The sequence below is a fragment of the Malaclemys terrapin genome, chromosome 3 (assembly GCF_027887155.1).
Source record: "Malaclemys terrapin pileata isolate rMalTer1 chromosome 3, rMalTer1.hap1, whole genome shotgun sequence".
Classification (NCBI taxonomy): Eukaryota; Metazoa; Chordata; order Testudines; family Emydidae; genus Malaclemys; species Malaclemys terrapin.
This window is the reverse complement of record NC_071507.1, coordinates 90,720,920-90,742,746: the sequence shown is the minus strand read 5'-3', so window position 1 is coordinate 90,742,746 and position 21,827 is coordinate 90,720,920. Positions and strand designations below refer to the sequence as shown.

Genomic DNA, 21,827 nt, shown 5'->3' with positions numbered 1-21,827 from the left:
GAGGTTTGCTACAGGGATAGGTTCCTGGGTTGGTGTTTCTGTGGTGTGGTGTGTAGTTGCTGGTGAGTATTTGCTTCAGGTTGGGGGGTTGTCTGTAAGCGAGGACTGGCCTGCCTCCCAAGGTCTGTGAGAGTGAGGGATCATTTTCCAGGATAGGTTGTATATCAACAGTGAGCCCAGGTCCTGGGTCTGAAGGCCTGGGAGGGGGGAAGACTACCACCCATGAGTTGGGTGGCATGGGGAGGACGCAGGCCCTCCCACTCCACTGTGTCCCAGCCCAGGGCCCTGGCAGCGGCAGAAGACCCGCTGCTGCATCAGTGAGGATCCTGGCTGCAACACACTGACATGCATTCTGGCAGTGCTGCAGCCAGAGTAGGGTCAGCTGTCCCCAGGCTACTTTTGGACTTCCCCTCTTGAGGTACCTGGGTCAGGGTGGTGTCCTCAGTGGGGTCCAACACCATAGGTTCCTTGGGATTGCTGGTGCAGGGTAGGCTCGGCCACTCCTCTGGATAGCTGGCCTGGGGCAGGCCTGGCCAGCCCTTGGGTCCGCCGCAGGTCGCTGGGGCTTCCCAACTGGGAGGTAGGCTGGAGGTGTCTGGTCTCCCCAGTGGCTGCTCTCCCAGTGAGCTCTGGGGTTGGGCCTTTATACTTCCTGTGCCATGCCTGACCCTCTGAGTGGCGGGCTCAGAGCTCCCGGGCTCCGCCCACTCTGGTGTCCGTAGGGGCTCGTCTCTCTCTGGGGCGACGGGGACCCACACTGCCTCACTACACACACATACCATCAAATCTGTCTCCCGCTCATCAGGGCCAGGCTCTTCCATACCTCCTAGGCGGGACAGGAAGTCCGCATTGGCGTGGTCTTTACCAGCCCTTTGCAGAACTGTGAAAGCATAGGGCTGTAACGCCAGGTACCAGTGCATTAGCGTAGCATTGTTATTTTTCATTTGGTTAACCACTGGAGTGAGCATGGTCTGTGACTAGCATAAATGTGGCCCCGAGGCAGTTGTACCACAGGGCATCACAGGCCCATTTCACTGCGAGTGCTTCTTTCTCTACTACCGCATAGTTCTTCTCGTGGGGGAATAATTTCTGGCTGAGATATAAGACCTGGTGGTCTTCTCCGTTGATTTCTTGGGACAGGACTGCCCCAAGCCCCACCTCTGAGACATCCGTGTAGAGGATGAAGTCATGGTCGAAGTCCTGGCTATATAGGACCGACTCCTGGCAGAGGCGCTCTTTGAGTGTCCGGAAGGCATCCTTGCATTCTTGAGTCCACGGCACGCGCCGGGGGCTGTCCTTAGTCAAAAGTCCTGTCAAAGGATCTGCAATGGAAGCGAACTGGGGAATGAATCACCAATATTAGCCAGCAAGCCCCAGGAACTGTTGCACTTGACGTTTCATGGTGGGTGGCGGGCATGCTGCCGGTGCTTGAACCTTCCCAATGAGGGGCTTCACCCATCCTCCTGCTATGGTGTATCTGAGGTAGGTTGCCTCTTACCATCCAATGCGACACTTTTTGGATTGGCCGTTAGTCCCACCTTTCGCAGGGATCTCAGGACCGCTGCTACCTGCTCCAGGTGGTCATCCAAGTACGCCGCTGCATAGTCTCAATGGGGCCGTAGAAGGCAGTCCATCAGTCATTGGTACGTCGCCATGGCCCCATGGAGGCCAAAAGGCATTCGGGTAAATTGGTAAAGTTCCGTTGGGGTGGCGAACGCTGTCTTCTCCTTAGAGGGGTCGAGCAGGATCTGCCAGAACCCCTTACTGAGGTCTAGGGTTGTGATGAAACAGGCCTCCCCTAGGCGTCCGAGCAGTTTATCCACACGGGGCATAGGATATGCATCGAACCTCAAGATCACATTGACCCGCCAGAAGTCTATACAGAAGCGCCGTGTTCCATCGGGCTTGGGTACCAATACCACCGGACTGCGCCACTCACTCTGCGATGGCTTGATGACTCCTAGGGCTAGCATGGCCTGTACTTCCTCCTCGACCTCCTGGCACATTCGATGCGGCAGTGGCCTGGTCATCTCCCAGATTACCCTTCCCGTCTCAGTCTGGATGGCATGATGGACCAGGTTCGTGTAACCAGGTAGGGCTATTGAGTTTCCCCTGAAAACCTGCAGGAGACATTGGGCATGCTTTCGCTGCTCCTCCGTGAGCGTGTCCCCAAGCTGGGGTCTTGCGGGATCCTCCGTCAGGGGCGCGCGGGGACCCAACTCTGGTTCTGGTGGGTAAGGGTTAATTAACAGGCGCTCCCGCCATGATTTCAAGAGATTCACGTGATATCTCTGGGTCTTCTTATGCCGATCAGGCTGGTGGACCTCATAGGTGACAGGCCCGACCTTCCAGGTCACCTCATAGGGTCTCTGCCACCGGGCTAGCAGCTTTGATTCGCTTGACGGCAGGAGGAGCAGGACCCGATCACCTGGCTCAAAGGCCTGGACCCGTGCTTCCTGGCTATATGTTCGCGCCTGGACTTCCTGCGTGGCTTTTAAGTTTTCGCGCACTAGGGCTCTGGTGTGAGCAAGGTACTCCTGGAGCTGGAGAATGTACTTCAGGAGGCCCTGGGTCGGAGATGGTGACTGCTCCCATGTCTCTCACATTATGTCTAATAGGCCCCACAGGCGGCGGCCATATAGTAGCGCAAACGGAGAAAATTTTGTTGATGACTGGGGTACCTCGCAGATGGCCAGCAGTAAAGGCAGGAGTAGCTGGTCCTACCGGCGTAGCTCCTCTGGGGGGAACTTGCGCAGCATCTCCTTTAGGGTCTGATTGAATCGTTCCACGAACCTGTCAGTCTGTGTGTGGCAGACGGAGGTGCGTAACTGTTTAACTCCCAGAATCTCGTGTACCTGTCACAACAGCTGAGAGGTAAATTTGGTGCCCTCTCTGTTAGGATCTCCCAGGGAAGCCCCACTCGAGCGAAAACCTTCACTAGTTCGCTGGCGATGGTTCAGGCAGTGGTACTCCGCAATGGCATGGCCTCGGGAAAATGGGTGGCATAATCAATGATGACCAACATGTACTGGAATCCCGCGGCACTTTTCAGGAGCGAGCCCACCAGGTCCATAGCCACCCGCTCAAATGGCATTTCCACTATGGGCATGGGAACCAAAGGGGCCTTAGGCACCCATGAGGAAGCCGCTAATTGGCACTCGGGGCAGGAGCTACAATAATTCCTCACCTCCTGGTGAATGCCGGGCCAGAAGAACCGCGTCAAAATCCGGGCGATGGTCTTTTCATGGTCCAAGTGCCCTGTGGCAGGGATGTCATGTGCGAGCTTCATCACTGCTTGTCGGTGGCACCGAGGCACCAGCAGCTGGGTCCATGGTTCCTTCGTGCGGGGATCCTGTTCCACCCTGTAAAGACGGTCATGGTGTAGCTCAAAACGGGGCCACTGATTCGTGTGACGCCGGTGGATCACGGCCCCATTGACAGTGGCTAGTTGTCCGTAGGCCCAACTAAGGGTGGGGTCTGCTCTTTGATCGCGGCAAAAGTCGGTGTCAAGTAGGGGTTCAACAGCCGGTCCAGGTGGGGGGGTCCTCTGGTTCCTCAGTCCCTTGCTTGGGGTCTGGGACCTCCTGCTCCTTCCAGCGCAGGGGTTGAGCAGAGGACCTCCTCAAATGCCGGCCAGTCACACCTCAGAATCACTGGATAGGCTAGTCAAAGAGCCAGGCCAATGACCATCCGGTGTGTGACCATGGCCACGGTGAGTGGGACCCGGGCACTGGGGTATGGCCGCATGTCGCTGTGGATGCACTGCAGCTGGATTGTCCCCAGATGGGGGTTGGCCCAGGGCCTGATGGACTAGTGTCTGGCCGTAGCCTGAATCGATCAGGACCAGGGTTGGGTGGTCCCCAACAACTACTGGAATCGTGATCTTGGGGACCTGTAGCAGCCGGGCCTGGGTCTCTCCCACACAGATATGGCCGAAGGTGTAGTCCATCTCCGTGCAATCACGCTGCAAGTGCCCGTTTTTTCCCGCATAAAACTGAGTTCCGGGCGACCACCCCAGTTGGAAGCTTCCGTCAGGCCCCTGGAGGGACTCCGACTGGTCCTCGGGACCCCCTGCACGAAGGGCGCGGATCCTTGTCGATGTGGGAGTTTGGGACGTCTGGCCCAAAATCCCCGAGCAAGCATCTTGCCCGTGTAGGAGGCTCTGCGCTTCGGTCTGGGCACCCCATTTCTTTTTGGGGTTAGGGCGCTCTGGTTCTGGGGGGTGGGCTCTGCAAGGAAGTCTTCCATCAGTGTGACAGCGGTGGCTAGCGTCACTGGCTGATGGCGAAGCACCCAGGCCCTTCCTCGCAACGGGAGGATGTGGACAAACTGTTCTAAAATAATTTGCTCTGTGATCTCGTCCGCGGTTCGCTCAGTGGTTGGAGCATTGGTCTGCTAGACCCAGGGTTGTGAGTTCAACCCTTGAGGGGGCCATTTAGGGATATGGGACAAAAATTGGTTGGATGATTTAATTGGGGATTGGTCCTGCTTTGAGCAGGGGGCTGGACTAGATCAGGGGTCGGCAACCTTTCAGAAGTGGTGTGCCAAATCTTCATTTATTCACTCTAATTTAAGGTTTCGTGTGCCAGTAATACATTTTAACGTTTTTAGAAGGTCTCTTTCTATAAGTCTATAATATATAACTAAACTATTGTTGTATGTAAAGTAAACAAGGTTTTTAAAATGTTTAAGAAGCTTCATTTAAAATTAAATTAAATTTAGAGCCCCCCAGACCGGTGGCCAGGACCCGGGCAGTGTGAGTGCCACTGAAAATCAGCTTGCGTGCCGCCTTCGGCACGCGTGCCATAGGTTGCCTACTCCTGGACTAGATGATCTCCTGAGGTCCCTTCCAACCCTGATATTCTATTCTATGAGTGTCGTAGACAGACTAGGGTCGTCTGTTCCCAGGCTACTTCCTGACTCCCCCTCTTGAGGTATCTGGGTCAGGGTGGTGTCCTCAGTGGGGTCCAACACCATGGGTTCCTCGGGATTGTTGGTGCAGGGCAGGCTCAGCCACTCCTCCGGGTAGCTGGCCTGGGCCAGCCCTTGGGTCCGCCGCAGGTCGCTGGGGCTTCCCAACTGGGAGGTAGGCCGGAGTCGTCTGGTCTCCCCGGCAGCTGCTCTCCCAGTGAGCTCTGGGGTCGGGCCTTTATACTTCCTGTGCCATGCCTGACCCTCTGGGGGGCAGGCTCAGAGCTCCCAGGCTCCACCCACACTGGTGTCCGTAGGGGCTCGTCTCTCTCTGGGGCAGCGGGGACCCACACCGTCTCACTACAACTCTCAATTGAGTTTTAATCAGCTCTGTCAGTACATAGTGGAGAGGGGGCAGGTCAAGTGATCTCTAGGACCTTTAGGTCTGTGGTTTTTAAACTGCGGGTCGCGACCCAGCACTGGGTTGCGGAATGTAAGGCACTGGGTCGTGGTAGCTCTGGTCAGCACTGCTGACTGGGCTGTTAAAAGTCCCATCAGCAGTGCTGCCTGGCTAAGGCAGGCTAGTCCCTACCTGTTCTGACACCACACTGCGGAAGCGGCCAGCAGCAGGTCTGGCTCCTCAGCAGGGGTGGGCCATGGGGCTCCGTGCACTGCCTTCACCCCAAGCACCAGCTCTGCACTTCCATTAGCTGGGAACCAGCCACTGGGAGCTGGCCGGTGGGGGGGAGGATGCCTGTGGGCGACAGCTATGCAGAGCTGCTTGCGCGCCTCCACCTGGGAGCTGGACCTGCTGCTGGCTGATTCCAGGGTGCAGCGCGGTCTGTGGTGCCAGGAGAGGCAGAAAGCCTGCCTTAGCACCGCCGCTGACCAGATAAGCTCATGCTCCAACCCCGTGCCCCAATCCTCTGCCCCAGCCCTGAGCCGGAGCCCTTTTCTGCACCCCAAACCTTTCATCCCCGGCCCCACCCCAGAGCCTGCACCCCAACCCCCTGCCCCAGCCCTGATCCCCCCCCAAACCCAGAGCCCCTTCCTGCACACCAAAACTTTCATCCCGAGCCCCGTCCCAAAGCTTGCACCCCCAGCCCCGAGCCCTAACCCTCTGCCCCAGCCCTGAGCCCCTCCCATACCCCAAACCCCTCATGCCCAGCTCTGTTGGGTCGCAGGCTTCAACAATTTTCTTCAACTGGATCGCCAGAAAAAAACATTGAAAACCACTGCCTTAGGCAACACCCATATCACCAGGTACAAACATCTATCCCCACCCTCTCTCAACTCCACTGGGTTTTGACACCCCTGCCGTTCAGTTGAGGGTGAGTCCCTCAATCAGGGTATGCTACACACAGTTCTGCTGCCCTTGATTCATACAACAGGGATGACAACCCTTTATTACCCCTGCTCCCCAATAAAAAGGTGACTTGTGATCCAAGACCAGCCGAAAGTGATCATTTGGGCAAAGCATTCCCATCGTGCTGCACAGTTAGACCGAGTGGGTGTGTCCATGCAAACAAGATTGGCTCCTGAAATCCTCTTCCTCCACTGATCACCAGATGTCAGTGGAGAGTTCATTCAGACCCTGCTTACACGTAATTGAACAATAAAAAACAAGAAAATTGCCAGAGCAACAAAGATTGTCTGACTCTGTCTTTTCACGAGTAGGGAAAAATAGTCATTAGTATAACACAATACAGATTTTGTAAAAGTTTAAAAAACGTGTACATTTAATCCTAGAAAAAAGAAGACTGAGGGGGGGTCCTGACAACAGTCTTCAAATATATTAAGAGCTGTTCTAAAGAGGATGGTGATCAATTGTTCTGCATGTCCATTGAAGGTAGGACAAGAAGTAATGGGCTTAATCAGCAGCAAGGGCGATTTAGGTTAGATATTAAGAAAAGCTTTTCAAATATATGTATAGTTAAGCACTCGAAGAGGCTACTAAGGGAGGTTGTGGAATCTGCATCATAGGAGGTTTTTAAGAACAGATTAAACAGACATCTGTCAGGGAGGTCAAGGTGTTCATAGTACCGTCTCAGCACAGGGGGATGGATTATATAAACTCTTGTATAAAGTCTCTTCGAGCCCTACATTTCTATGATTCATGCAAATCTCCATCCAAGCTGTGTAAAGCTATTGGCTGTGTTGTGGCTTTTAAGCCACAGTCTGTATTTGTGGGGTGGGGTTGCATGGCAGTGCGAGTCACCAGAGGCATTTTGGCTCACTGGGCTAGGTGCAGCAGGCACTCCCCCTGTACTAATTCAGCTTGGCCATGCCTCACTAACCCTGACCCCTTTTGGGAAGTCTGGTGCTGCCACTGCACTAGACTCCAGAACCTCTCAGAATGCAAGAACTGGGACTGTGGCTGACACCTGCATAGGGGCATAGGGAGGAAAATGATTCCGGGCCCTATCTGCTCTGTTTGATTCCCATGCAGGCCTAGCCTTAGTTTGGTTCTGTATGTTTTAAATGTTGCCAGATGTTATAATTTATATCTCAGAAGATCAGAAGTGAATGCACAATTGCCCCATTTTTAAATTTTTACTGTGCACAGAATTTGAATAGCAGCAGCAAATCCATTGTTTCTGAATAGTGGTATTCTAAGTACTCATTTTGGGCCATCTCCGAATGTCTTTATTCAAGTGTTTGCTGAGTTCTCAGATCCTCAAAGATATCTAGGCTCACAACTTGCATGGAACTCAGTGGAAAAATTAGAAGCCTAAATACCTCTGAGGATCTGGGCCTCTGTCTTTATTCAGGCTAATCTCCCATGTACTTAAATGGGAATTTAGTCAGAATTTGGCCCATTAGTATTTTATATTTGTACCAATACAAATCCTTGAAAATATCACTATTTGTGTATAAATAAACTATTCTGTGAATCTCTAAAAAGGATTCTCTCTGCTCCCCATTATCAGCTTGTTATGTACTGTTCAGAAATAGCTGCTGTCAAAAAGCTGCTTCACAAAATGGGCCTGAAATCTTTAATTCTATGTGTGGCATTTTGTAGACCGGGGGGAAAACCCTTTTGTTTTTAAGAATATGGAGGGGCTGGGAAATAACATAACTATTCATTTATTTATTTGATAACTGTAGGTGTTGCTGTTATTAGCAGTGTATTAATATTAATCCTTTGAGATGGGTTTTGCTTGGTCCCACTGCTAATTACTTCGGTGGAATTTGCTAGTCACCAAATGACATGCCTCCAAATTTTTGCCTTCAGATTTATTGAAGACATTGTAACAATATTAGCTTTTCAAATCAATCTTAGAGAAATAGAAGGTACTGCTCACAGATTCTCCGGGGGCCTGATGCTGTGTGGTGCTGCATGCCGCCTGCAAAGGGCCTCCTGACTTCAGTGGGAGTTGAGGGCTCTCAGCACCACTCAAGGGGAATTCAGTACCTGGCAGGATCAGACTCCAAAAGAGAAGAGCCTTAAAGAAATGACGGTAGCGAAAGATCGACTTGAGCAGTGGTTGTGCATGTCTTTGAAAATGGCCTATGTTGTGAGAATGCATAACTGCTGTGGCTTTAAATGTGTTTTAGTAACTTCCTGTAAAATGCAATTGGTGAGGAAATAAAATACGATTGTTCATATCTTTGCCTCCTCTGTTTCCTCCGGAAATTCATGTTATATCTCTTTTTTTCTTTAACAGTTTTCTATGTGAAAATCTGTCAGTTTTTTGTCATTAAAGAATTTTATCAAAAGAATGCAGGAGCATATACACAGCTCCTGTCTGAATATAAAAAGCAGCATCTCCTCCTGCCTTCTTTTGCAAAATTAGGTGGATAAAGTTGAGCTGGCCTGACAGCATAGGTGATGCGTGAACTGCTGGCTAGCCCTCAGCCCCGCCCCTTCCACCCAAGGCCCCGCCTCTTCCGCACACCCCCACTGGAGCCCAGAGCCCCCACCACAGCCACTGGCCCCTGTCCCAGGCTAGCTCCCCTCCCCCCCTCCAGCCCTGTAGCACCGGGAGGGTGATGCGGCCCAAGCCCCTCCCCAGAGGGAGACTGGCCTCCAGCCATGGCAGTGGAGCGTGAAGCAGGAGGGAGGGGCTGGGGGCAGAGCATGGGTGGGGTCACGCCTTGCTGTTTTAGGAGGCACAGCCTCCCCCAGCCTATGATACCTGCTGCCCATCCTTGACAGTTTGGATGTAAAACACACCTATAAAACAATAAAATAGCTGTAGATATCTGCAAATAAATTGGCAACATGGAGTGTCTGGTACTTAAAACAAAACATACAGAAAATGAGTCAGATCTTCAGTTGGTGTAAATCAGTGTAATTTCATTGATTTCAATAAAGCTACACCTGTCCATACTAGTGAAAGATCTGGCCCTGTGTATTTAATACCTGTAGAAATATGTTTGTAGAACATGATAATTTAGAGACACTCCCTCATAAGGGATAGTATTGTGAATGTAGGAATTTGGGAGATGTGCCCTGGAGGTAAGGGTTGAGATTATCGCATGGCATGGCTGTGTGCTGCAGTTCACCAGTTATGCTCTCTAGTTTGTTTTGTTAAAGTTTTATTCCTTTCTCATTCATTTGGTTTGCTCTTTAAGCATAGTGTCTGAAGTGTTGAAAAAGAAGGAAACTGCAGTGATTTTGAAGTTAACTCCTGTGTTTGCAGAAAGCAGAGACAGGGAGGCACGAGAGAAGCACGTGGAGCACCAGGCACAGAGGCTTTTGCATGTATTTGGTGAGCACAATAGAAGCTTGACTAACTTAAGAAGGGAGGGGAAGCCAGAAATGAATGTGTTGCAACCTCCATCCAGTCTGCAATTGTCAGGCAATGTTGCAGAGAACTGAAAAAAATATCAGACAGAGATTTGAATTGTATTTAGCAGCCATCGGGGCAAAGAAAAAAAATGATAAAGTGAAATCGTCAGTCTTTTTGTATGTTACGGGGGAGGAAGCATTGGATATTTATAGCAACTCTTATGTTTGAAGAAGATGAAAGCATGAAGTTGAGCAAGATATTGACTAAACTTTAGATACATTGCATGCCAAAAAGGAATGAAACATTTAAGAGAGACACATTCTTTACATGCATGGAAAAAAATTGATGACACCATAGAGCAATATGTTACAAAATTAAGGAAACTCAGTAAAACCTGTGACTTCGGTGAGCTGACAGAGTCTCTGGTCAGAAATAGGCTCATTTGTAGCATTAAAGACAATGTGTTAAGAGAGAGACTTCTACATGAAGGAGACTTAACGTCAGAAAAAGCTCTCCAAATATGCAGGGCAACAGAAACTGTGAAACAACATTCCAAAGAGCTGAATTCACCAGAAAGGGTTATCCATGTACTAAGTACAAAAGAATATAACCAGAATAGGTCAAATCAAAGAGTGGAACCACCTATGAAAACCATTGCTAGGGGGAAGACTGGTTACACATGCTCATGTGGAAGCTGTGGAGCATAGCATGGCCCCAAACAGTGTATTGCCTTTAGGATATTGTCATAAATGTGGGGGAAATAGTCATTTTGAAAAATGCTGCAGATCCCAAATGCAGAAAAGTCAAATGCATCCAGTTCCACAAAGACCTTATTAGAAGGTTGGTATAACTTATTTATCTGACAATCAAAGTATTATTTAATAGTCACAAATTATTATTCTCTGTATCCAGAAATGTGCACACTGCACAGTACTAATAATAAGTCAGTGATAGCTGGCTTGAAGAGGATCTTTTCCAAACAGGGAATTCCAGATGAAGTCTTTAGCAATAATGGGCTGCAATTTTCCAGTGCAGATTTTAGGCAAATTGCCAGAGATTGGGATTTTCATCACAAAACATCAAGTCCAAATTATCCCTAATCAAATGGACTTAGGAAATGTTTATACAGACAGCAAAGAATCTTATGAAAAAGATTTTTGACAGTGGGGGTGTCAAGGCTGGATCCCCACTTTGAACTTTAGGGTACAAATGTAGGGGCCTGCATGAAAACTTCTAAGCTTAACTACCAGCTTAGCTCTGGTTCTGCTGCCACCATTTCAAGGCTAATTTTCTTCCTGGGAAGCCTTGAAAAACCTTCACCAATTCCCTGGTGAATACAGATCCAAACCCCTTGGATCTTAAAACAAGGAGAAATTAACCATTCCCCTCCTTCCTCCCACCAACTCCTGGTGAATACAGATCCAACCCCCTTGGATCTAAAACAAGGAGAAATTAACCATTCCCCTCCTTCCTCCCACCAACTCCCGGTGAATCAAGATCCAAACCCCTTGGATCTTAAACAAGGAAAAATCAATCAGGTTCTTAAAAAGAAGGTTTTTAATTAAAGAAAAAGGTAAAAATCATCTCTGTAAAATCAGTATGGAAATTAACCTTACAGGGTAATCAAACTTAAAGAGCTCAGAGGACTCCCCTCTAGTCTCAGGTTCAAAGTACAGCAAACAAAGATAAACACTCTAGTAAAAGGTACATTTACAAGTTGAGAAAACAAAGGAAAACTAACACGCCTTGCCTGGCTATTTACTTACAAGTTTGAAATAGGAGAGACTTGTTTAGAAAGATGTGGAGAACCTGGATTGATGTCTGGTCCCTCTCAGTCCCGAGAACGAACACCTCACAAACAAAGAACACAAACAAAAGCCTTCCCCCCCCAAGATTTGAAAGTATCTTGTCCCCTTATTGGTCCTTTAGGTCAGATGCCAGCCAGGTTACCTGAGCTTCTTAACCCTTTACAGGAAAAGGATTTTGGAGTCTCTGGCCAGGAGGGATTTTATAGTACTGTACACAGGACAGCTGTTACCCTTCCCTTTATAGTTATGACACGCCCCCCAAATCACAGATAGTGTTGGACGTTCGGTTCCACACTGGCTGTGATTTCTTCCTGGAGTTCTAGGAGAAAACAGAGTTAATAAGACACATGTACCTTTAGACATACTACTGATTATATAAAAACTAACAATATGTTCTATTCCAAGAACAATTGTTAACCAGTTAACTCTGGGAAACTTTCCCGGGAGAGTGCATCAGCCACTTTGTTAGAAGCTCCCGAAATGTGTTGTATTTCAAAATCAAAATCTTGGAGAGCTAAACTCCACCGAAGAAGTTTTTTGTTATTTCCCTTGGCGGTATGAAGCCACTGTAGCGCAGCATGGTCTGTTTGTAGTTGGAAACGCTGTCCCCAAACATATGGGCGTAGCTTTTCCAGCGCGTACACAATGGCGTAGCATTCCTTTTCGCTGATTGACCAATGGCTTTCCCTCTCAGACAGTTTCTTACTGAGAAACACGACCGGATGGAATTCTTGATCCGGTCCTTCCTGCATTAAAACTGCTCCCACGCCTAGCTCGGACGCATCTGTGGTTACTTGGAACGGTTTGTGAAAGTCTGGGGCCCTTAACACAGGGTCAGACATGAGTGTTGCCTTAAGCTGGTTAAAGGCCTTTTGACACTCATCAGTCCACTGAACTGCATTTGGCTGTTTCTTTCTGGTTAGGTCTGTCAGCGGGGCGGCGATTTGGCTGTAGTGGGGTACAAATCGCCTATAATATCCAGCCAAGCCTAAGAAGGATTGGACCTGTTTCTTAGACTTTGGAACCGGCCACTTTTGGATAGCATCCACTTTGGCCTGTAGGGGATTTATAGTTCCTTGACCCACCTGGTGCCCCAGGTAAGTCACTCTGTTTTGGCCTATTTGACACTTTTTAGCCTTAACAGTTAGTCCTGCCTGCTGGATGCGCTCGAAAACTTTTTCCAGGTGCTCCAGGTGCTCTGCCCATGAATCAGAAAAAATGGCCACATCATCGAGGTAGGCAACTGCAGATTCTCCCAATCCCGCTAGGAGACCATCTACAAGTCTTTGGAAGGTGGCAGGTGCATTTCACAACCCGAAAGGGAGTACATTGAATTCATACACCCCTGCCTGGGTGACGAAGGCTGACCTTTCCTTAGCAGGTTCATCTAGTGGTACTTGCCAGTACCCCTTGGTTAAGTCTAAAGTAGAGATGAATTGGGCATGTCCCAATTTCTCCAATAGCTCATCTGTGCGTGGCATTGGATAGTTGTCAGGACGAGTTACAGCATTTAGCTTACGGTAGTCCACGCAAAAGCGTATTTCCCCATCTGGTTTGGGAACTAGAACCACTGGAGATGCCCATGCACTCTTAGAGGGGCGGATTATATCCATCTGTAGCATGTCCTGGATCTCCCTTTGTATAGCAGTTTTGGCATGAGGTGACTCCCGGTAGGGTGGGGTTCTAATAGGGTGAGCATTACCTGTGTCAATGGAGTGGTATGCCCGTTCGGTCCATCCTGGAGTGGCTGAGAAAATTGGTGCAAAGCTTGTGCACAGCTCCTTGATCTGCTGTCACTGCAGTCGTCCAAGGGTCATGGAGAGGTTCACCTCTTCCACGCCACCATCCTTTTTTCCTTCGTAGTAGACACCTTCAGGCCACTCCGCGTCATCTGTTTCCTGGGCTGTAAACTGGCAAACGTTTAATTCTCTGGAATAAAAGGGCTTAAGAGAATTAGCATGGTATACCTTAGGCTTTATGTTGGAGGTGGGGGAGGCTATGAGATAGTTAACAGCTCCTAGGCGCTCCTGGACCGTGAATGGTCCTTCCCACGACGCTTCCATTTTATGGGCCTGGAGCGCCTTTAAGACCATGACTTGGTCTCCTACTTTGAAGGACCGTTCTCTGGAATGTGTATCATACCAGGCCTTTTGCTCTTCCTGAGCATTCTTTAGGTTTTCTTTAGCAAGGGCTAAAGAGTGTCGGAGGGTGCTTTGTAGGTTGCTTACAAAGTCTAGAATGTTAGTTCCTGGAGAAGGCGTAAACCCCTCCCATTGCTACTTCACCAACTGTAATGGCCCCTTAACCTCACGGCCATACATAAGTTCAAATGGTGAAAACCCTAAACTGGGATGTGGTACAGCCCTGTAGGCAAAAAGCAACTGCTGCAACACTAGGTCCCAATCATTGGAGTGTTCATTTACAAATTTACGTATCATGGCCCCCAAAGTTCCATTAAACCTCTCCACCAGGCCATTGGTTTCATGGTGGTAAGGGGTGGCAACCAAGTGATTCACCCCATGAGCTTCCCACAGGTTTTCCATGGTCCCTGCCAGGAAATTAGTTCCCGAATCTGTAAGGATGTCGGAGGGCCAACCTACCCTGGCAAAAATGTCTGTTAATGCCTGGCACACACTTTTAGCCCTGGTGTTGCTTAAGGGTACTGCTTCCGGCCATCGGGTAGCAAAATCCATGAAAGTCAGTACGTACTGCTTTCCTCTGGGTGTCTTCTTTGGGAAAGGACCCAGAATATCCACAGCTACGCGCTGAAATGGGACCTCAATTATGGGTAGTGGCTGGAGAGGGGCTTTAACCTGGTCTTGGGGCTTTCCCACTCGTTGGCACACCTCACAAGACCGGACATATTTAGCAACGTCCTTGCCCATTCCCTCCCAGTGGAAGGACTTCCCCAACCGGTCTTTGGTTCTGTTCACCCCAGAATGGCCACTGGGATGATCATGGGCTAAGCTCAAGAGCTTTACCTGATACTTAGTGGGAACTACCAACTGTCTTTGAGGATGCCAGTCTTCCTGGTGCCCACCAGAAAGAGTCTCCTTGTATAAAAGTCCTTGTTCTACAACAAACCGGGATCGGTTAGAAGAGCTGAGAGGCGGTGGGGTGCTCCGCGCCACCGCCCAAGCTTTTTGAAGGCTGTCATCTGCTTCCTGCTCGGCCTGGAACTGTTCCCTTGATGCTGGAGACATCAGTTCCTCCTTGGACTGTGGACTGGGGCTTGGTCCCCCTGGAAGCGATGCAGGTGCTGGGGCTGTTTCCATTGACTGTGAACCGCTGTCCACTGGTGCACTATGTGCTATCTCAGGCTCTGGCTGAGCCTCTTGGGTAGGGTTATCTGCTGCTTCTGCCAGTTCAGGCTCACTGGTGCCCTCTGGCGTTGGAGTTGTAGACGGGTTTGCAAGCGCTAGACTCAGGGCTGGCAATGGTTCTGGTGCTGGTTGCGTTGCCAGTTCCGGTTCTGGGACTGGCTTTGGCTGGGTCTCTGGGAACACAGACAGGGCCCTGGTGGACGGCTCAGGAACAGGGATGGGGGTGAAAGCTTGCTTAGCCTGGCTGCGGGTGACTATTCCCACCCTCTTGGCTAGCTTCACATGGTTGGCCAAATCTTCCCCCAGCAGCATGGGAATGGGATAATTGTCATAGACTGCAAAAGTCCACATTCCTGACCAGCCCTTGTACTGGACATGCAACGTGGCTGTAGGCAAGGTTACAGACTGTGACACAAAGGGTTGAATTGTCACTGTAGCCTCCGGGTTGATGAGTTTGGGGTCCACTAGGGATTGGTGGATAGTTGACACTTGAGCCCCAGTGTCCCTCCAAGCGGTAACCTTCTTTCCGCCCACTCTCAAGGTTTCCCTTCGCTCTGAGGGTATGAGAGAGGCATCTGGGTTTGGGGATCTTTGGTGTGATTGGGGTGTAATGAACTGTAATCGGTTGGGGTTCTTGGGGCAGTGAGCCTTTATATGTCCCAGTTCATTACATTTAAAACATCGCCCTGCTAAGGTATCACCGGGACGATGTTGGTTGGTGGAGACTGGTGTGGTGGGGTGAGAAGGCATCTGGGGTTTCCCTTGGGATGTGGGTGGGGCCTTGGGTTGTCCCCGGTGGTAAGGTTTTGTTTCGGCTTGCCCCTTCTGATATTCGCTCCAACTGCTACTAGTTTTTTTCTTTTCTGCCACCTCCACCCATTGGGCTCCAATCTCCCCCGCCTCAGTTACAGTTTTGGGCTTCCTATCTAGGATGTACCTTTCTATTTCCTCAGGAACACCCTCTAAAAACTGCTCCATTTTTACTAGGGAAAGCAGATCTTCCAGAGATTTAACATTTGCTCCTGATACCCAGGCATCACAATTTTTGTCAATGTGGTAGGCATGACGGGTAAATGACACATCCGGTTTCCACTTTAGGGCTCTGAACCACCGACGGGCATGCTCGGGTGTTAGCCCCATTCTGAGTCTGGCCTTGTTTTTAAAAAGTTCATAACTGTTCATGTGTTCCTTAGGCATTTCAGCCGCCACCTCTGCTAAGGGTCCACTGAGCTGCGGCCTCAGCTCTACCATGTACTGGTCTGCAGCGATGCTGTATCCAAGGCAGGCCCTTTCAAAATTTTCTAAGAAGGCCTCAGTATCATCGCCTGCCTTGTAGGTGGGGAATTTTCTGGGATGGGAAGTGGTACCTGGAGGGGGGTTGTTAGGATTGCCTGGTGCATCCTGCTTAGACTTTGCTACTTCCAGTTCATGCTTCCTTTCTTTTTCTCTCTCCTCCATCTCTTTCTCTTTCATCTCCATCTCTTTTTCTTTCAGCTCCATCTCTCTCTTGTGGGCCTCCTCTTTGGCTTTTTCTTCTCTTTCTCTCTGCTCTGTCTCGAGTTTTGTTAATTGAAGCAGTCTCTGATGTTTTCTTTCATTTTCTTCTGCTTCTAGTTTGGCCAGTTTTATTTTTTTAGCTACTTCTTTGGTAGTCATTTTCCTGTTTTCTTGTGCTGGGTCACCCCCTCTGCAGTTGACTGAAACTGGGAAGCTCTCAGCTCTGGCTGCTGCTGAGTTAACAGAGACTTTCTAACTAGCTACTCCCGAGGATGTAAAAAGAAAAAAAAACACAATTCAGCTTGTAAATTCCTTTTACCTTTGTTTGCCCATTTGAACACTTCTCTTAACAAAGGACCTGTTAAAAAAACTTAACACCTCTGCCTTCAGGCAAGGAGAGATAAGATATGCATCTATCTACCTCCAGCTGTGCTTTCCAAGCAGCTAGAAGGAAAAAAAAATCTCACTGGCTTTTGGGTTTAAAATGATCCCACCACTATGCCACCATGTCAAGGCTGGATCCCCACTTTGAACTTTAGGGTACAAATGTAGGGGCCTGCATGAAAACTTCTAAGCTTAACTACCAGCTTAGCTCTGGTTCTGCTGCCACCATTTCAAGGCTAATTTTCTTCCTGGGAAGCCTTGAAAAACCTTCACCAATTCCCTGGTGAATACAGATCCAAACCCCTTGGATCTTAAAACAAGGAGAAATTAACCATTCCCCTCCTTCCTCCCACCAACTCCTGGTGAATACAGATCCAACCCCCTTGGATCTAAAACAAGGAGAAATTAACCATTCCCCTCCTTCCTCCCACCAACTCCTGGTGAATCAAGATCCAAACCCCTTGGATCTTAAACAAGGAAAAAATCAATCAGGTTCTTAAAAAGAAGGTTTTTAATTAAAGAAAAAGGTAAAAATCATCTCTGTAAAATCAGTATGGAAATTAACCTTACAGGGTAATCAAACTTAAAGAGCTCAGAGGACTCCCCTCTAGTCTCAGGTTCAAAGTACAGCAAACAAAGATAAACACTCTAGTAAAAGGTACATTTACAAGTTGAGAAAACAAAGGAAAACTAACACGCCTTGCCTGGCTATTTACTTACAAGTTTGAAATAGGAGAGACTTGTTTAGAAAGATGTGGAGAACCTGGATTGATGTCTGGTCCCTCTCAGTCCCGAGAACGAACACACACTCAAACAAAGAACACAAACAAAAGCCTTCCCCCCCCAAGATTTGAAAGTATCTTGTCCCCTTATTGGTCCTTTAGGTCAGATGCCAGCCAGGTTACCTGAGCTTCTTAACCCTTTACAGGGAAAAGGATTTTGGAGTCTCTGGCCAGGAGGGATTTATAGTACTGTACACAGGACAGCTGTTACCCTTCCCTTTATAGTTATGACAGGGGGTGATTTGCATAAAGCATTATTGGTTACCAAAGTACACCCCTGGAGAATGGCTTTTCTCTAGCTCTGTTGTTAATGGGAAGAAAGATCAGATCTAATTTACCAGTTACTGATGACCTGTTGAAATCTCATAACAGTGCAACCATAGAGAAGATGAAAGGAAATCAGAAGTGGAAGAAGAAATATTATTTTGACAAAAGGGCCCATATCATCCCATCTCTTAACCCAGGTGTTAGTGTGCGCCTGAGGAATCACACCTCTAATACTTGGGGCCAAAGGGGTGCCATTAAAGAACAGCTACATCCAAGGTTTTATGTAGTCCAGACAGACCAGATGGACACATTTTGACATAATTGAAGGGATGTACGATTAATCTCAGAAGGTTAATTGACAACTGATGTGGACTCTGGCATTTCCCATGTGATTGATCCTTTATCATCAACTCACAAAAGAGCAACTGTCAAGGAACAAGAGAACAACTCAGACTCTAATGAATGGCTGATCCTCAGAAGATCAGAGTGTGAGATTAAACATCCTGGAAGACTCATAGAGACTTGCTAACCTGCCTGGAGAAAGGGTATTTGAGGAAAGTGAGTGGTAAAGATTCATTGGAGAGTGGTGTGCTAGTAATCTGTCCTCTCTAGGTAGTTGACACACTGGGTTTATGGAAATGTACTAGATGGGGTTTAGAATTTAATGCATGTGTTATTAGATAGTTGTTAGCTGTTATATATGAGTTATTTATTTTTCTTTAACAGGGAAGATACAGAGATATGTTTGTAGATTATAATTTAGAGACGATCCCTCATAAGGGACAGTATTATGAACATAGGAATTGGAGATGTGCCCTCGAGGCAGTGATTGGGAACACCACATGGTAGTGGGCAGTTCATCAGAGATGCTTTCCAGTTTGTTTTAATAAAGTTTTGTTCCTTTATCATTCATTTGGTTTGTTGTTTAATGAACCCCAATATTGTTATAATACTTAGATTAAACACTCAAGACTTTATCTTAAAACTAATTTTTATTTTATTGCCTTTTAATAATAGAGGTGCATCAAAACTGGTCTACTTTTAACCCTCCTGAATAGGTCATACCAACCCAAATATAGACTTTATAATGTAATAGAAACAGTATGATTTTGTAAGATATGCAAACATTCTGAATGTGATTCAATAACTGTTTTCCTTCTGCAGGTGCTACAGTAATATCAATTATTATGAAAAAATAACACACTTTTTTTTTTGTTCAGTTTTTTGAAAGCTATAGAGCCAGTTTCTGCAGTTTCATCAAGCAAACACCTTTTGATTTCAGTGGGAGTTTTGTACAAGTAAGTACCACAGAATTTGTCCCATAGATACAAAGCAGTTCTCACGTGTTTTTATTTAAACTTCGTTGTCACGGTTCTTGAGGTACCCAGAACTGTGAATCATCCTGTTGCCCTCCGCCTCCAGCAAGAGGAAGTCTTGCTTGTGGTCGCTGGATGTTAGCTTCCTGACCGTGCCAGCCCTTCAGCCACTTGAGCATTGTCCTCTGGGCTATTCCAGCCCTAGTTTAGCAGGTTAGCAATAGGTGCACCCAAGTCCCTTTGAAGTGTTCCCCTGCAATATCCAGTCCCTGACACTGATTGCTCTCAGCAATTTCCGATCCTCTGCACCGAAAGATGCAGTATACCCCAATTTACCAGTTGTACCTTAAACCACTGCTCCTGTAAACCACACGGCACTTGAGAGCACTTATAAAACAAAAGAAGATTTATTAAAGTAAGAATAGTATGGGGGGGGGGTAGCCGTGTTAGTCTGTATCCACAAAAACAACAAGGAGTCTGGTGGCACCTTAAAGACTAACAGATTTATTTGGGCATAAGCTTTCGTGGGCAAAAAACCCACTTCTTCAGATGCATGGAGTGAACAAATAAATCTGTTAGTTTTTATGGTGCCACCGAACTCCTTGTTGTTAAAGTAGGAATAGGGATTTAAGTAGAAATGAGAGAGTGGTAGAAAAAGTGGTTACAATACGAAACAAAATCATAAAATGTGAATCTGTGTCTTCACTTATTAATAGTTACTTTTCTTAGCTAATAAAGTAGATTTCACCCCCAAAGTTTAGTCAGTTGCAGAACTGGCTAGTTTCAGAAGAGCCAGCATTCAAATGCTCCTGAAAGCACCCTTCTCTCCCAGGGGTTTTCCTCAATGCTTTCCCTTGCACTCCAGTTATCTCTATATGTACAGCACTGCAGTGGCGCATCTGGTGAAGATGCTTTATGTCAACGGCAGAGAGCTCTCCTGTCAGCATTAAAAAAACACCTTCGAGAGCTGCCGAAGCTATGTCGGCGGGAGAAGATCTCCCCCTGACATGCATTGTGCACATGAGTGCTTATGTCTCCGTAACTTATGTCACTCAGGGGGGAGGTGTGGATTCCACTCCCACCCCGAGCGATATAAATTTTGCTGACATAGGCTATAGTATAGACATTGCTTCTTTTAAAGTGAAGCAATCTTTTGTCTTTATTCATACCCAGAGCGATTTCCTGCCTCCTATAATGTTCATTTTCACCTCCAAGTGGTTCCAATCAATTGTCTTTGATGGTTTTCTATTGATTGTCCTGTGGCAGGGGTGGGCAAACTTTTTGGTCTGAGGGCTCCATCGGGTTTGGAAATTTTATGCAGAGATGGTTAGGGGACCTCCCCAAACAGCCAGGCGTGGCTCGTCCCCAGCCCCCTATCTGCCCCCACACACACTTCTTGCCCCCTGACGCCCCCCCCAGGACTCCTGTCCCATCCAACCACCCCTTCTCCTTGTCCACCCCTGGAACAGCTGCCCTGACTGTCCCCTGCTGCCCCATCCAACCCCCCCTCCTTCCTGACTACCCCCCTGGAACCCCTGTCCCCATTCAACCCCCCTATTCCCCACCCTCTGATTGCCCCGACCCCTATCCACAGCCCCACCCCCTGACCACCACCCTGAACTCCCCTGCTCTCTATTCAACCCCGCTGCTTCCTGCCCCCTTACCGTGCTGCCTGGAGCACCGGTGGCTGGCGGCGCTATAGACGCGCCGCCCAGAACACCAGGACAAGCAGCCACGCTGCCTGGCTGGAGCCAACTACGCCACCACTCAGCACAGAGCACCAGGTCAGGCTGGGCTCTGCAGCTGCGCTACCCCAGGAGCTCCCAGCCCCGCCGCCCAGAGCATTGTCCAACGGCGCAGTGAGCTGAGGCTGCAGGGGAGGGGGAACAGCAGGAGGGGAGGGGCCGGGGGCGAGCCTCCCTGGTTAGGCAGGAGGCTCCCACGGGCCGGATGTAGCCCGTGGGCTGTAGTTTGCCCACCTCTGTTCTGGGGTGTGGCAAGGGTAGACAATAGAACCTTGCATTACCTTGATGGCTGACTAAGGAGGGATGATAACTCCCTCTTGCTTGACTGGGTCAGCATGGAGACATATTACCCCTGGTGACTAATTTTTACTCGAAGTCCATAAAGCCTATTTTCCATATAAATACATTATTCCATAAATATTACCTGTACATATATATTGCAATGAGATTATGAGTCTTGACAAATTAGGAGCTTTCTTTAGATACCTTACATACTACTTTCTAATGAATAAGACATGTAAGATACATCTTTGGTGTAGTGAGTTTGTCAGGTCTGAGGTGAGAAAAAAGGGTCTCTGTGTCACATTCCTCCATTTCTCTTTCTGTATTTTCCTGCTTCTTGTATGTTTGCACATAAGTAACTCATCAGCTTGGGATGAGGAACTATTTGTGCACAATGCTAGAAATAAAACTGTATCCTCTTGACTTTTTGTGTTTGTGTGTGTTTAACAAAGATAGCAGCACTGCTGTGCATGAAACCTTTTATCTAGCCTCTACAGAAAGAAGCTAGATGTGATTCAGATGGCAGGCCCATTAGCTATTAAAACCTATAAATAATTGATAGAGCAACACCCCTTAGAGATGTTTCTTTCTCCTTTTATTACAAGTTTTTAATGCTTTGTCACTTCTAGAAGATGATTAGTACAGCTACTGATCAGCTAAGGAGCACATATCATAACCAATATGTCTTCAAGTCATGTGGCCATAGGGCCAGCCTCTGAATTTTCTTGGCAGCTACTTTTATTGATTGATTTTTTTTGCATTATCAGCACAACACA

General features: G+C 48.2%; 1 protein-coding gene across 1 annotated transcript in view; it reads left to right on the top strand.

The window, feature by feature from the left end:
- SYTL3 (synaptotagmin like 3) overlaps window positions 1–21,827 on the top strand; it is a 75,041-nt gene that overhangs the window by 4,705 nt on the left and 48,509 nt on the right. The window contains exon 3 of the mRNA XM_054021467.1: window positions 18,929–19,006. The gene's annotated coding sequence lies outside the window, so the exon portion shown is untranslated. The remainder of the gene's footprint in view (window positions 1–18,928; window positions 19,007–21,827) is intronic.